The 12000-nt window shown below is 38.7% G+C and overlaps 1 protein-coding gene across 12 annotated transcripts in view; it reads right to left on the reverse strand.

The window, feature by feature from the left end:
* Window positions 1–4066, reverse strand: part of klhl13 (kelch-like family member 13) — a 121139-nt gene extending 117073 nt beyond the window's left edge. For 6 of the 12 annotated variants that reach the window (XM_088649071.1, XM_088649061.1, XM_088649050.1 and 3 more), the window contains exon 1: window positions 3981–4061. The gene's annotated coding sequence lies outside the window, so the exon portion shown is untranslated. Of the gene's footprint in view, window positions 1–3980 lie in introns of all 12 variants that reach the window. The other 6 variants (XM_088649072.1, XM_088649062.1, XM_088649051.1 and 3 more) reach the window with 2 other exon arrangements.
* Between the last annotated feature and the right edge of the window lie 7934 nt (window positions 4067–12000).

The following is a 12000-nucleotide window of genomic DNA, read 5'->3' on the forward strand; positions in this document are numbered from 1 at the left end:
AATTCTAAAACAGCTTGCCCATCCAGGAAAGAAGATGTAAAACAATTTAAGACAAATCCTTCTGTGTTTAGCAGTGATGAAGATATGTGTGTCTTAAGCTGTGGTGGGGATCCAAAATGGGACAAATTTGAGAACCCCTGGCCCATGAATAATTGGTCATTCAAGTCCAGAAATCACTACCTAACCTTTTCTCCCAAGGGCTGACTTTTATAGAAATGTGTATTAAAATCCAAAGGGGTGATGTCACAACTGGCCATTTTCATTGATTGCATATGGAATGACCCCGTCTTCCCCATAGCTAGTAAGTGAGGAGCTCAGCACATCACTTATTAAAATGTCCTCAATGATGAACAGTCAAACCTGAGTGAGAAAGACAGATATAAAAAAGGAACTTTCAAATTAGCATTTATTTCAGTGCTCTAGCTGACTTCTCCATTTCCTCATTTCTGGGTTCCTTTTTTTAGTGATCTTTATTTTTAAAAATCTGATAGCACCCAGCACTATCACCCCAGAACATTTCAGATATATTTATCAGGAAGTTTCTTAGCTTCACATTTCCTGATTAAATATTTTCCATTCACACAGCACAAAAGATCTATAACGCTGATGACAAAATTGAATTAACAAGTTGGCATTTTTATTTAATACATTAATATTTAGTTCAAGTCAAGGCTTGACAGTAGAATGCTTAACACTGTGATATTGATCCAAGGACTTAAACACTTAAACAAAGTCACAAACCATTGGGAATGTCAAGTCAGCTACAGATGGACCAGACACCACATGGTTAGAGCCTATTCTGATATCTCTACTACACACCAGGGGAAAGAAATCAAAGAAATTCAGGAAAGGGATGAACGTTTTGTTGTAAAAGATGAAAAAAAATTCAAGATTTAAGTGGTACACTCTACTATCAAAAGCTATATGTTCAAAATGAATGTTTGAGATTTGTTTCACTGCAGACTAAACCAAGACTGGGGTTTGAAGATGGCAATAAGTCTCTAGGAGTCAGTGCCGATGTTTAATGCACTTTGTTCCTTCCTTATCAGTAATAACTACACTGGAGTGCTGCCAAATATGTGGTCTTAAGCTAAAATAAATCACCCTGATGTTAACAGCCTCGACCATGTAGTATCACACCGACTCCTCAAGCTCCATACAACAACCACTGAGCATTAAGATCCATAAAGTGATTCGGTTATGTGAAGACAAGGGACTTATCTTACATGTTCACTGAATTTATTCATTTCATCTATTCCTTACTGCTTTTTTTAAAAAAAAAAGCTTGTTCCCTCATGATGAATGTATCATAATGTATGCCCAGCAAGTAATATTATATGATAGCTCTGATATCACTCATTGAATCACAAAAATGGTTACAATGCAAAGCCTTTTTTTGCTAGTTATGATTTTGCCCTTTATTATACCAGTGCCCTGGTCCTCTAGAAACTCAGAAATCTTAAATTAATGGCAAAAAATAAGAAAGGTTCTCACAGTTATTACATATTGCAATGCTGCTCTTTCTGATCCTGTGATCATGAGGAATTTGGAAGGCTTGAGATTTCTGTGCCGGGATGAATGGCAAATAACTCTCCACTGAAAGCAGAATACAAGCAGCTGTTGGCATTTGAGTACATATAGAAGGGACAGCCATTCATTGCGAAAATGAAAATTAACACCAGAGAAAACTGTGTTGGGTGGTCTAAGATCACAACGGGGCAGTTCTTTGTTTGGCTTTTTTGTTTAAAAGTAACTTGACTCCACTCACTTGCTTGCTTGCTTTTTCACAAGTTCTAAAAAATCTGCAGGGTCACAGACTTCCTGCAACACCAGTAAACACTGGATTAAAATCAAAACTTTGACCAACCTACCAGCTCAGTGCTCTCAATACACAAAGGCAGGGAAGGCCTAACAGGCCTCCAAAAAACGGAAAGCTGTCGTCACGCAACAGGTTAGACATTGTTGACTGACAGCTGGATCAAAGATTTGATTTCATCCTGGCCAAACCCGCAACAGCTTTGTAGGACTGTGAGCTCTGTTCACACCCAAGCACTGCCAAAAGTCCAATGTAGCAGGGAGCTCTCAGCTGGCAGTACTGAACAGACCAGACGCTGGCAGGATCAGGCAATAAGGCCATGTGAGGATGTCTGATTTGCCGTGAAAAAGAAGCTCTAGAGATTTACTAGACACATAGCCTATAAGACTCTAAAGCACATAATGGATACTATGTACAGTCAAACAGACATTTAACCTCCTGATCCAGTTCCCATTCTTGCCTCATTTCAATAAAGAGCTAGAAACAAACTGAAGGGACCCCCTGCAGTACATAAGAAATTCCTCTGAGAGTTCAACAGGGAGACAGATGGGCAGAAACTCAAGTTGGCATTTATGATTGAAATAGGGAAAAGTTACAGAGATTCTAATGTGAACCAAGACTCCTTCCCATCAGATTTACTCTCTGCCCTCAGTACATGATAATTAAACTGAAAGATAACCCAGGACAAGGTGTGGACAAGTGAATCGACTGGATAAAAAGGGAGGTCACAATTTCAGAATTCAAGCTTTGTGTATTTTGTTTTGTATTGTTCATGCACAAACTAAACGCATACAGTACGCGTTAAACGTACACACAAAACGGCGCAGAGAAATGATTTGTGCCTTTTCATTTTCTGGTTGATGGCACAAACCAATCCAGCCTACTGAATGATGGAAAACAGGGAGTAACAGTTTGCTAGATCTGAAAGAAGTGGATGAAAAAAGGTAGTCGCATTTTTGTGTGAACGTGGGAACCCAATCGACGTTCTTTATGGTTTCTTCGGGGGGGGGGGGGGGACACGTGTTTAAATCTGAAAACTATTCTGTGGCTTCTGGTAATGACGGTGTTCAAAACCTTGTCTCAGCTGAGCATTCAGAAATTAAACTGTAAAACGCACTTTTGAACGCCAGAAACTCAGTGACTGCTCAAATATTTAGGATAATTAAGAGCTGCCAACGAACACTGAAATTAATAACTGTTCCCAATCTTGTATATCGTATTGCAACGAATATACATTAAAAAAATACTACTAGGTATCGTGGAGGCGACAGGGTTTAAAAATGCTAAGCCTTACACACACCCAACTTTCTGCTGTGTGAAACTGTGGTTTAAACATCACTGCCCTGTAAGGAAACACACTGTACTGTACAGTACGTAGACTTTACAGTACAACACAGCAGAGTCCAGCTAGGCGATCGTCTATCCAACACGCAAAGCCCAGCATGCGACGGAATCAGCAGGAGGCAGCAGAAAAAGGGGAAACCATAGGTACAGTAGTCGAATGCTTGTCCACACTACGGATGCTAAGCTTCATTACCGACTTAGCGTCTGACCCAAATAAAAAAAAAACTCACCAGAAACGTGACAGAGCTTGCTACGTTAATGTCATTCATCGGAGATATCCGGTCAGTTCCTCCCCTGGCGTTTTATGTTGTTAGCAAAGAGCTCTTTTGAATCTTTCCTCACACATAAGGCGGGGAGGAACCTGCTCCATCTCGCAAAAATATATATTTGTACCCAGCCCTGAAATGGTCATAGTGTCAGCTCAAGGGAGAGAGATGCAACTTGAACTTCCAAAAGTTAGGAAACGAAATAGTTCGAATCCTAACGCACACACCCGTACTCCTGAAATAATTCAGCAAAAATAACCATTGCACCGATCTCTCAGACAAAAAGCCTTAATACTAACGGATTAACCTCTTCGCATATTTTCGCGAAACTGTACAAGCTCTGCACCGAAATGAAACGGCTTACTACAGTAAGTCTAATAACATCAACTTAACCATAGAACTGTTTTCGTGTAAAAACGACCAAACACATCACAACCTACTGGTGGGGTCTTTTTAAACAGCGATATAATCTGTCTCTGCTGTAGAAATGTGCCCATAGTTTCTGCGCAGAAAAAAAGCCACAGACAAATAATTTCTACTGTAGGTTTTCTTACCTGCCCGTCTCGGAGTTGGTCTTGTTTTCCTCTTTGAAGTCCCAAATCTACTCCACTTCTGAACCGCAGCGAGCCCCGCCTCCGCCTTCAGTTCTCATTGGTTCCGAGGCATTGGATTCTCCGGCGAATCCATCAGTCATTTGCCAGATCCAATGACCATCAAACTGAACGGCAAGGACTTCCGTTACAGACGTCATTTGCGCATGTTTGGAGCGGGGATCAGCACTGTACTATTGTTACAGAGTTGCACTGCAAGTTACAACGTTATTACAGCAGTGTGCTTAACATGTGCTACACATTATAAAAAAGATAACGATAAAAAAAAGCCACGGGAAATTATCCTCTACAGGAAAGTTAAACAGAAAAGGGAAAAACGACTAAATAAGTGTAATGGGTCTTAGTGTTAAAAGCCGGTGACTGATATGATCTTAGGTTCTATTGAGACTAAAATAAGCTTAGTAGACCTTTTTTTCAGATATAAAACTAAAATTAATAACAAAATTTACCTTTTTTCCTTTGGCTTTGAAACAATTGAAGTGGTTTGATCTTATGTTTTATTTCTATTAATATATGTCAGTAAGTTATTGCACGGTAAAGTGTATATCCAAATTTACAGTAAACATTTTTTCTAGAAGCATTATTTTATTAGAGTTATCTTGTTTTGTAATTATTTGGTTGTTGTGTGTGTCATGTTTAAAGGCAAGTACTGAAAATGACTTAAAAATGCCTTATAGACTACTAAAAATAACCTGTGGATTTTTCATTTGTTGATTTAGCCATTGTATAATTACAACCTCCAATACACTTACCATCCCTGTACAGTTTGCCAAGTCTTAACAGACTGTTGATATTTGCCTTTTTTCCAACCCACAGGTAGTTTTATCAAGAAATAATCACTTATTTCCCTCTGGTTATTTGGTAAGTGGTAGCACAGTGGTTAGCATTACTGTCTCAAAACACTGAGCCCTATGTTTGGGTGTGTTTCTTCCTGGTGTTTTGGTTTTCTCCCACAGCCAAAAGACATACAGGTACAGTGATGTTAACTGGTTTTTGGGAAAATTGGCCCTGATGTGAGCGCATGTGTTTGTGTCTATGTCTGCCCTGCCAATGGACTTGTGCCTGTGCCTTGCCAGGATAGGCTTCTGGTCCTCTGAGATCCTGAATGGGATTAAATTGTTAGAAAATGGATGGATGTTTGACAGGTAATCTTAAAGTGGTCCTAGAGTATCATACAGCATCAGCATCTGTGTGCCCGTACAAAACCTAAAGATTGAAATAGTAAAACCAGCTCCACCCTCACATTATATAGAAAATGAAATTAAAACAACAGCAGAAAAAAATGAGGGGTTGCCAGGTGCTGCTTAGATGTTAGCCAGAAATCCCTTACCCATTATAATTCTTTCTTTCCCCCATAGTAATGGTCTAAGATTTTGTGCTCTTCATGTTATTGTAATGCATACGGTCGACATTGCAGGTTGTGCGAGCCGGCTTACCAGCGCGGTGACGTCGCCACCCTTCCCTGTGAATAGCAGGGACTGTAGCCGCCAGGCTGACGGGAGATTTCCCTTTAGCTCAACTGGCTGGGTCCCTGTTGAGTGACGCCGGACGCCCAGGTTTGAGTCCCCAGCGGTGGGGGGCTGACCTGAGGCGGCAGCAGCGAGGGTGCATACCCAAGTGAACCCGAAAGAGCTACATTATCATTCATTCATTAAAAAGACTGTGAATGTGGGACCCAAACCAGTTTGTGTTGAACCTTAGTTAAATAATTAGTAGCCTAATTAAGCTATCCATACCATTGTTAAGTCATCCTCTGTATGCTGAGTCACCGTGTTCATTAGAAGATAGTCTTAATGGGTTTCATGGATCATTAAGTTACTAACATTCAGAAGTAGCAAGATGGGCCAAGCAGAAATGTAACCTTTCATACATTGTGTGCTTTATTGAATGACTGTAATTGGAATGACACTAAGAAATAGAGGATATATATCACAAAAACAGAAGGGATATGGAAACGACATTCCACTGAGGAACACAAACGGATTTACTGTAATTTCACTAAAACCCATATGATCACTGCACAGCATGGGTCCACATTCATGTTCATTTCTATAAAAGAAGAAACAAAAGACAGCAAAGATGTGTAATTCATTAGGAGGACAGTTAAACATTTGTAAAATTCCACTCAATAAGGATTTGGGAAATGACAGCTAGCCAAAATGTGTCTTTCTTTATTAAGTCAGACACTGGCAGACTCTCAGTGCTAAAAAGAGATATTACATTCATGTCGAAAGCATTTCACTGTTGGCAGGGATACACTGTGATTTCTGTTCAATTCACCTACATGATAAGCCAACTGGCATAGTAGAATAGGCCATAGATCTTTTGTTAATTGAAGAAAAGGTATTTTCTGCTCTTCTTTTTCTTGTTCTTGTGATTCAATGTTAAATACCTGTGCAAGATGAGAGCTGATAGTATTTGGATCAACTAGACAGTGTACCAGAATGGACTGTTTTGTGCCTTAGCTTTATAAGAGAAACCCAGTATCTATCACCAATTTGTGTATCTCTCACAGATTAGATGGGGCATCTTTGAATCTGATGAAACGGTGTCTTCAAGGCACTAAAGCTTGGCCTGCTTCTCTGTAACCTTCAATGACATCAGTAATCTATTCCCTAGACCTGTTACTAGATTAGTTATTGGGCTCAGACCTCTCCACTGCATTTACTGTACCCTTTGAACAGATAATCACACTATGGTGTGTATTTTATAAGGTTTAATTTCTGTTTGTGACTGGGTTGTTTGCTAATCAGGCAAAATCTTGACAAAATATACTTAATTACAAGGCAATTGTTAGCTGTAGCAGTTAAATTAATTTATAATGTAAAGCAGATTCCTCCTACCAGCCAGGTTTCTGTGCTTTCTTTTTCGACTGCTAATCAAGCAGTAACTCTACCCTTATTATTACTCAGGGGGAAAATTCTCTCTGCTCTTACATAAAGTCCAAAACATGTATTTTGGAAAATTACCCAGTGGATAGCCCTTATTTTTTCATAATCTGCACAAACAATTACAACAGAGGTCATAAAGAGTGTTTGCTTTTATGTTTGCCTTTTCCTCTTTCCTCTTCATCTGTAGCCTAGTGATACAGATGGAAGAGGGTTTTCTTTTTTACAGATGATATTATATTTTTGTGTGTAGGATCTGTGATCAAGACTAAAAGCCCCAAATCAATTCCTTATACTGGAAATTCCAGGCTCAAACCACATTTCTTGATTTCTCATTCAATTTCTTAAAATAATGGCATAAGCTGTGTAATAGCTCCCGGAGCAATGCCATGTCATTGAAACGATTGAAATTAAACTATTGAGCCTGTCCATCAAAAATCAAACACACCAGATACTTAAGTTTCACTTTGGAGTGGCTCACTAACAGCAACGGGCACACATTTGAATCAGCTGTTCCTTCAGGCCACTAGTTTTCTGATAACCCATGAACAATTGGTCAAGAAGGCGGGGTGCCACATTGTTTAGCTCATTCTGCCTCTGTCTTTTCTCTTTGGTGCTATTTTTCCCTAGTCCATTCATTGTCTTCACTTTTTTGCTTCTGCATTCAGACTTTCTGTCCTATATCTTAACTAATGCAGATCAAATGCTTCTCTCAGCAACATCACCATTCATGTTTTCTTACTCAGCCCCCGGCCTACCCAATTTGTCCGTTTTCTGAACTACATTTGCAAACACAATGTTGTTCTTATAATTTCTCAAGACTTTGATCTATATTTAAGTGAAAGATATTGTTTTCCCTTTCTGCTTATAATTAACATTAAAATTTTTGTCCTACTCTCATAATCTCTTAAAATATGTTGGCGCTTATATAGCATTTTTTGTTGTATCACTTCTGTGGACTTCTGCCTTGGTTATTCATAAACCCGCAGAAGAGAAAGGCACAGTCACTGCTGAGTTCACCTCTCTATTAAGCTCAGAGGGCTTGATTTTCCTTAGAGATGCACTGCGGGCAAACTGCCCAACTAATTCATTTACAGTGAAGTGGGCAGCTTGCCCAAAGGCAAAATAATGACCAAGGGGCTCAATGAATTACATGTGATTGCGGTTGACAACTTAAATTGTATTCCAGTCACCCAAGGAATACATGAAACAAGAAAACCCAAAAGCCTATGGTTGTACCGAATTGTAGCATGATGGTAAGCAGAGGAACACCATAAGATTCCAAGGGCAGTTTCATTTTGTATTTACCTCATCCCTGTGGAAACAATAAACACGTCTGAATTAAATCAGATTTTAGTAGTTCCTCCCCCACATCACTAAACCTCTCACACTCAGCATGTGTGCAGCTGCTGCCACTACAAGAGTTTTCTTTGACAGAGACAGGAGCAGTTCCTCAGTACACTTTTCTTGATGATGCTGGTGTGTGTATTACTAGATGTGCATTTACTTTTTTTTGCTCGTTCAGATTTTGGATCCTATCCACAGAAGCAAGTAATGCTTTTAGTGGGACAGGAGAAGAAAGCTATTAGTAACAGCAAGAGATCCATAAAATAATTATGGTACCATGCTCCATGCAGTGCAAATTGCATTTATAAACCATTGTACTATCTTTATATGACATTTGAAAATGCCTTACACAATGGGATCAGCAGCAAGTAAACAAGTGTCATGTATTATTACAAAATACAATGACAAAGTGAAGATGAGCACACAACAAAAATGAGTATTACATTAACTGGTTTGAAGGCACAAAAATTACTGTTGTTTGAATTATTGGCAGTTTGCCAATGCACATTTTCATTCAACTGGTATGTTTGATAGTCATAAGAAAACCAGCTTTTCATATTATTTAAAGGATTCACATATTGTCTATTTAGAAAAAAATGCTTTTTTGATTTGGAATTGAAGAGTCCCAATTCTTTGGAAAAAGAGCAAAAATATTGTCGGGAGCTGAATATCTGTAAAGCAAAAAACATCACTCGTGTTACTGATATCTGTTCTTCAGTTTGTCACCTCTTTCTTCAATGTGTACATTTGTTTTGGCAACAACTTTACTTTTACAGTAACACATCTATCAAATGCACTGGAAGCCTTTCACCACCAGGCCTTTTGTTTTACGCTCTGTTTAAGACAGAAGCGCATTTCCCAAACACAACATTGGCACAGGCAGCGGGAAAAACATGATGCATTTCCAGGTGAAATACAGCAGCCCATTAAACGTGGTATTGAACTGACACGTTGAATTGCTGTGCTCTGGGGATAGAACTCACAGACCTGTTCAAGTAATTAAAGTAGACATCACAGCAGGGTTTGCTTTCAAAGCTTGCCATACTGACGAACCTGAACGAAAGTAACGGAAAAAGGGAATCAAAATGGAAATAAAATAGCATTTAATATTCCCTTCTTTTCCATTTTTTTGCATGTTTATCTATGTTTGTGCATTTTATTACCACTATGTAAACTACTGATACAGCCGGTTGGCGCCTCAGAAGAAAAGCAGGGTTACAACTGGTCAACACTGAGACTGGAGACTCAGTACTGATTACTATTTTGGTGGTAGTAGACCAGTAGGTGGCGCACTTACTTTTGAACCAGAAGTTCCTACATCAATGCCCCACTACATTGGCAGGGGACATTATGCTGCAGGAGGTGCCATCATTTGGATAAGTAAATTGAGACCTTGACTACTTGGTCAGTAAAAAGTCTGTAGTTCACTGTTTCTGAATGTGGGGGTGTTAACCCTGGTGTCCTGGCTAAATTCCACTCTGGGCTTTCACAATCTGGCCAATTACTTCTCCTATGAATACTAATAAAAATAATACAGTACAATGTATGGCAAAGCACTTTATTCGTTAGGAAGGAATTTATTTCATCCCCCACAGAAATTTTCCCTTCTCTCAAATGGCACAGAAGTTCCTGGCTCAAGCACCCTGAAATCACAAAGGAAATACCCCTTTAGCTGCTTGACTAAAGAAGAAAATTGCAATGGGATGGACTCAGAAAATCTGAACAGGAAGGCCTAGTTAGCACCCTTACTCTTTCAAATACTGCCATGTGATCATTAAACATCCTAAGTCTCTTTAAATATTATTTTTAACATTTAATTCTTTTAAATATAATGTCTTCTCCCCAAATACTAATTTATCTTTGAGAACCTCATGAGATCTGACAGGATCAGGTTTTAAGGTCAGATGGTTTGGTGACTGTAGTATTTGTGTTTGTATTCTAAGCATAACTTATACATATTAAATCTATTTTGGATATCTTTAGGAAAAGAATGTATATTTAGTTTTCTGTTTAAATTCACAAAGACATAAATATTCTGCACACTGTTTGAAAAAAAGTGCCTCCAAGTATTGTCTGAGAGACTTCCTGTTCCTGCAATTGGAGGACATTGAACTAACAAGCACAGTGGTTAGCATTGCTGTCTCGCACTGCCCAGGGTTCGATTCAATTCCATACCGGAAATTCTATCTGCATGGAATTTGTAGGTTCTCCCAATGTTTGTGTGGGTTTAATCTAGGAGGTACAGTTTCCTTCCCACGATCCACAGACATACTAGTAGGTTAAATGGCTTTTGGAAAATTCACCCAGGAGTGAGTGTGTGTTTGTGTCTGTGTGTCTGCCCTGCAATGAGCTGATGTCCTGTCCAGGGTGTATCCCTCCTTGTGCTCATTATTTGCCAGGATAGGCTCCAGCTCCCCAGTGGTCCTATAATTGGATGAATATTTTAGAAAAATTCTCACAAATTCTAAAATGGATGGATGATCTAGGTAGTATCTGAATTAATCAATTTACCTATAATTTCTTTATCCAGCCTAATATTGTTTAAATAATTCAATATTATTATCTTTTACTTGTTACATAATGAAAATGATTATTTTATTGCCTTTGGAAGAAAGACTTGCATTTTACTGGAGAAGAAGAGTCAGGGCTCATATTAAATACAACTCCATTTATTTAATTTAACTTTATTTAATAACAAATTAATAAAAATCAGCCCATCAGCCAAATTCTATGAATACAATGTGTTAAGGCACACACAGGATTTCTCCAATGAACAGATAACATAATTAAATGATTTATTTGAGAATTTGCATAGGGCTGCGAGGGTTGAACTTCTGTTTTAATCTGGTCCAAATTTGTCCTGCCTCTAGTCTTAAACCAGAAGTTCAATCTGCTAATCAAACCACTAACTGCAAACTCACTTCTTTTTTGATGCCAGCTTTCTGTTTTCCAGAGTTCTTTGCTATCTACAGTATATCAGTGTGAAGCACAATACATGTGCTGTGTAATTTATAGATGGTAGGTGAGGAGTCAATCAATCCAGTCCTGAGTAACATTCTATCAAGATTAACCAGAGTTGACCTAATTTCACTGAGATTTCCCTTCATGTCATTTTTGGTTCCTTTCAGAGTCCACTGTATATTTTCTCCTTGTTCTGTAGGTAGGCTATGTTTGTCCTCCAGCATCTTATTGTTTTTGCCAAGTGACTGGATATTGTCAGAGCACTAAGCCCTGGAAGGATTTTAGTTTAAAACCTGTGACCCCGAGCTGGCAACATCAGGACTTATCTCTGAACTGGCAGACAAGGAGCAATGAGGCAAGTAATTTCCCAGTGGTGTCACACATCTAGTAGTTGCTAACTGATGGAGGCTTTGCCTTTCTATTAGATTGTACACTTCAGTGCTATAAAGAACTTTCTGTTTGGGAAATCTTCAATTTTATCATAAATGTCTTTTCAGCAGATAAGTCATTTTTGAATGACATGCCTATACTCAATTTAAGTGCTGAATATTATCAATTGACTAGTGATCTACAGACTCAGTGTCTGAAATGTCTGAGTTTTATGAGGCTGTGATGGTGCCCCTATCACAGCTGGATATGGGTTGCCTGAACATACTATGTGTCCCTTACACTGATGGAATTAATCCACTCTCATGCAGAAAAAAAAATAGACTTTGTATACTTGTGACAGACATAATATTGTCATTATTTTTGACTCCACAGCCAGC

This window comes from Lepisosteus platostomus, chromosome 10 (genome assembly GCF_059453375.1).
Source record: "Lepisosteus platostomus isolate fLepPlt1 chromosome 10, fLepPlt1.hap1, whole genome shotgun sequence".
Taxonomy (NCBI): domain Eukaryota; kingdom Metazoa; phylum Chordata; class Actinopteri; order Semionotiformes; family Lepisosteidae; genus Lepisosteus; species Lepisosteus platostomus.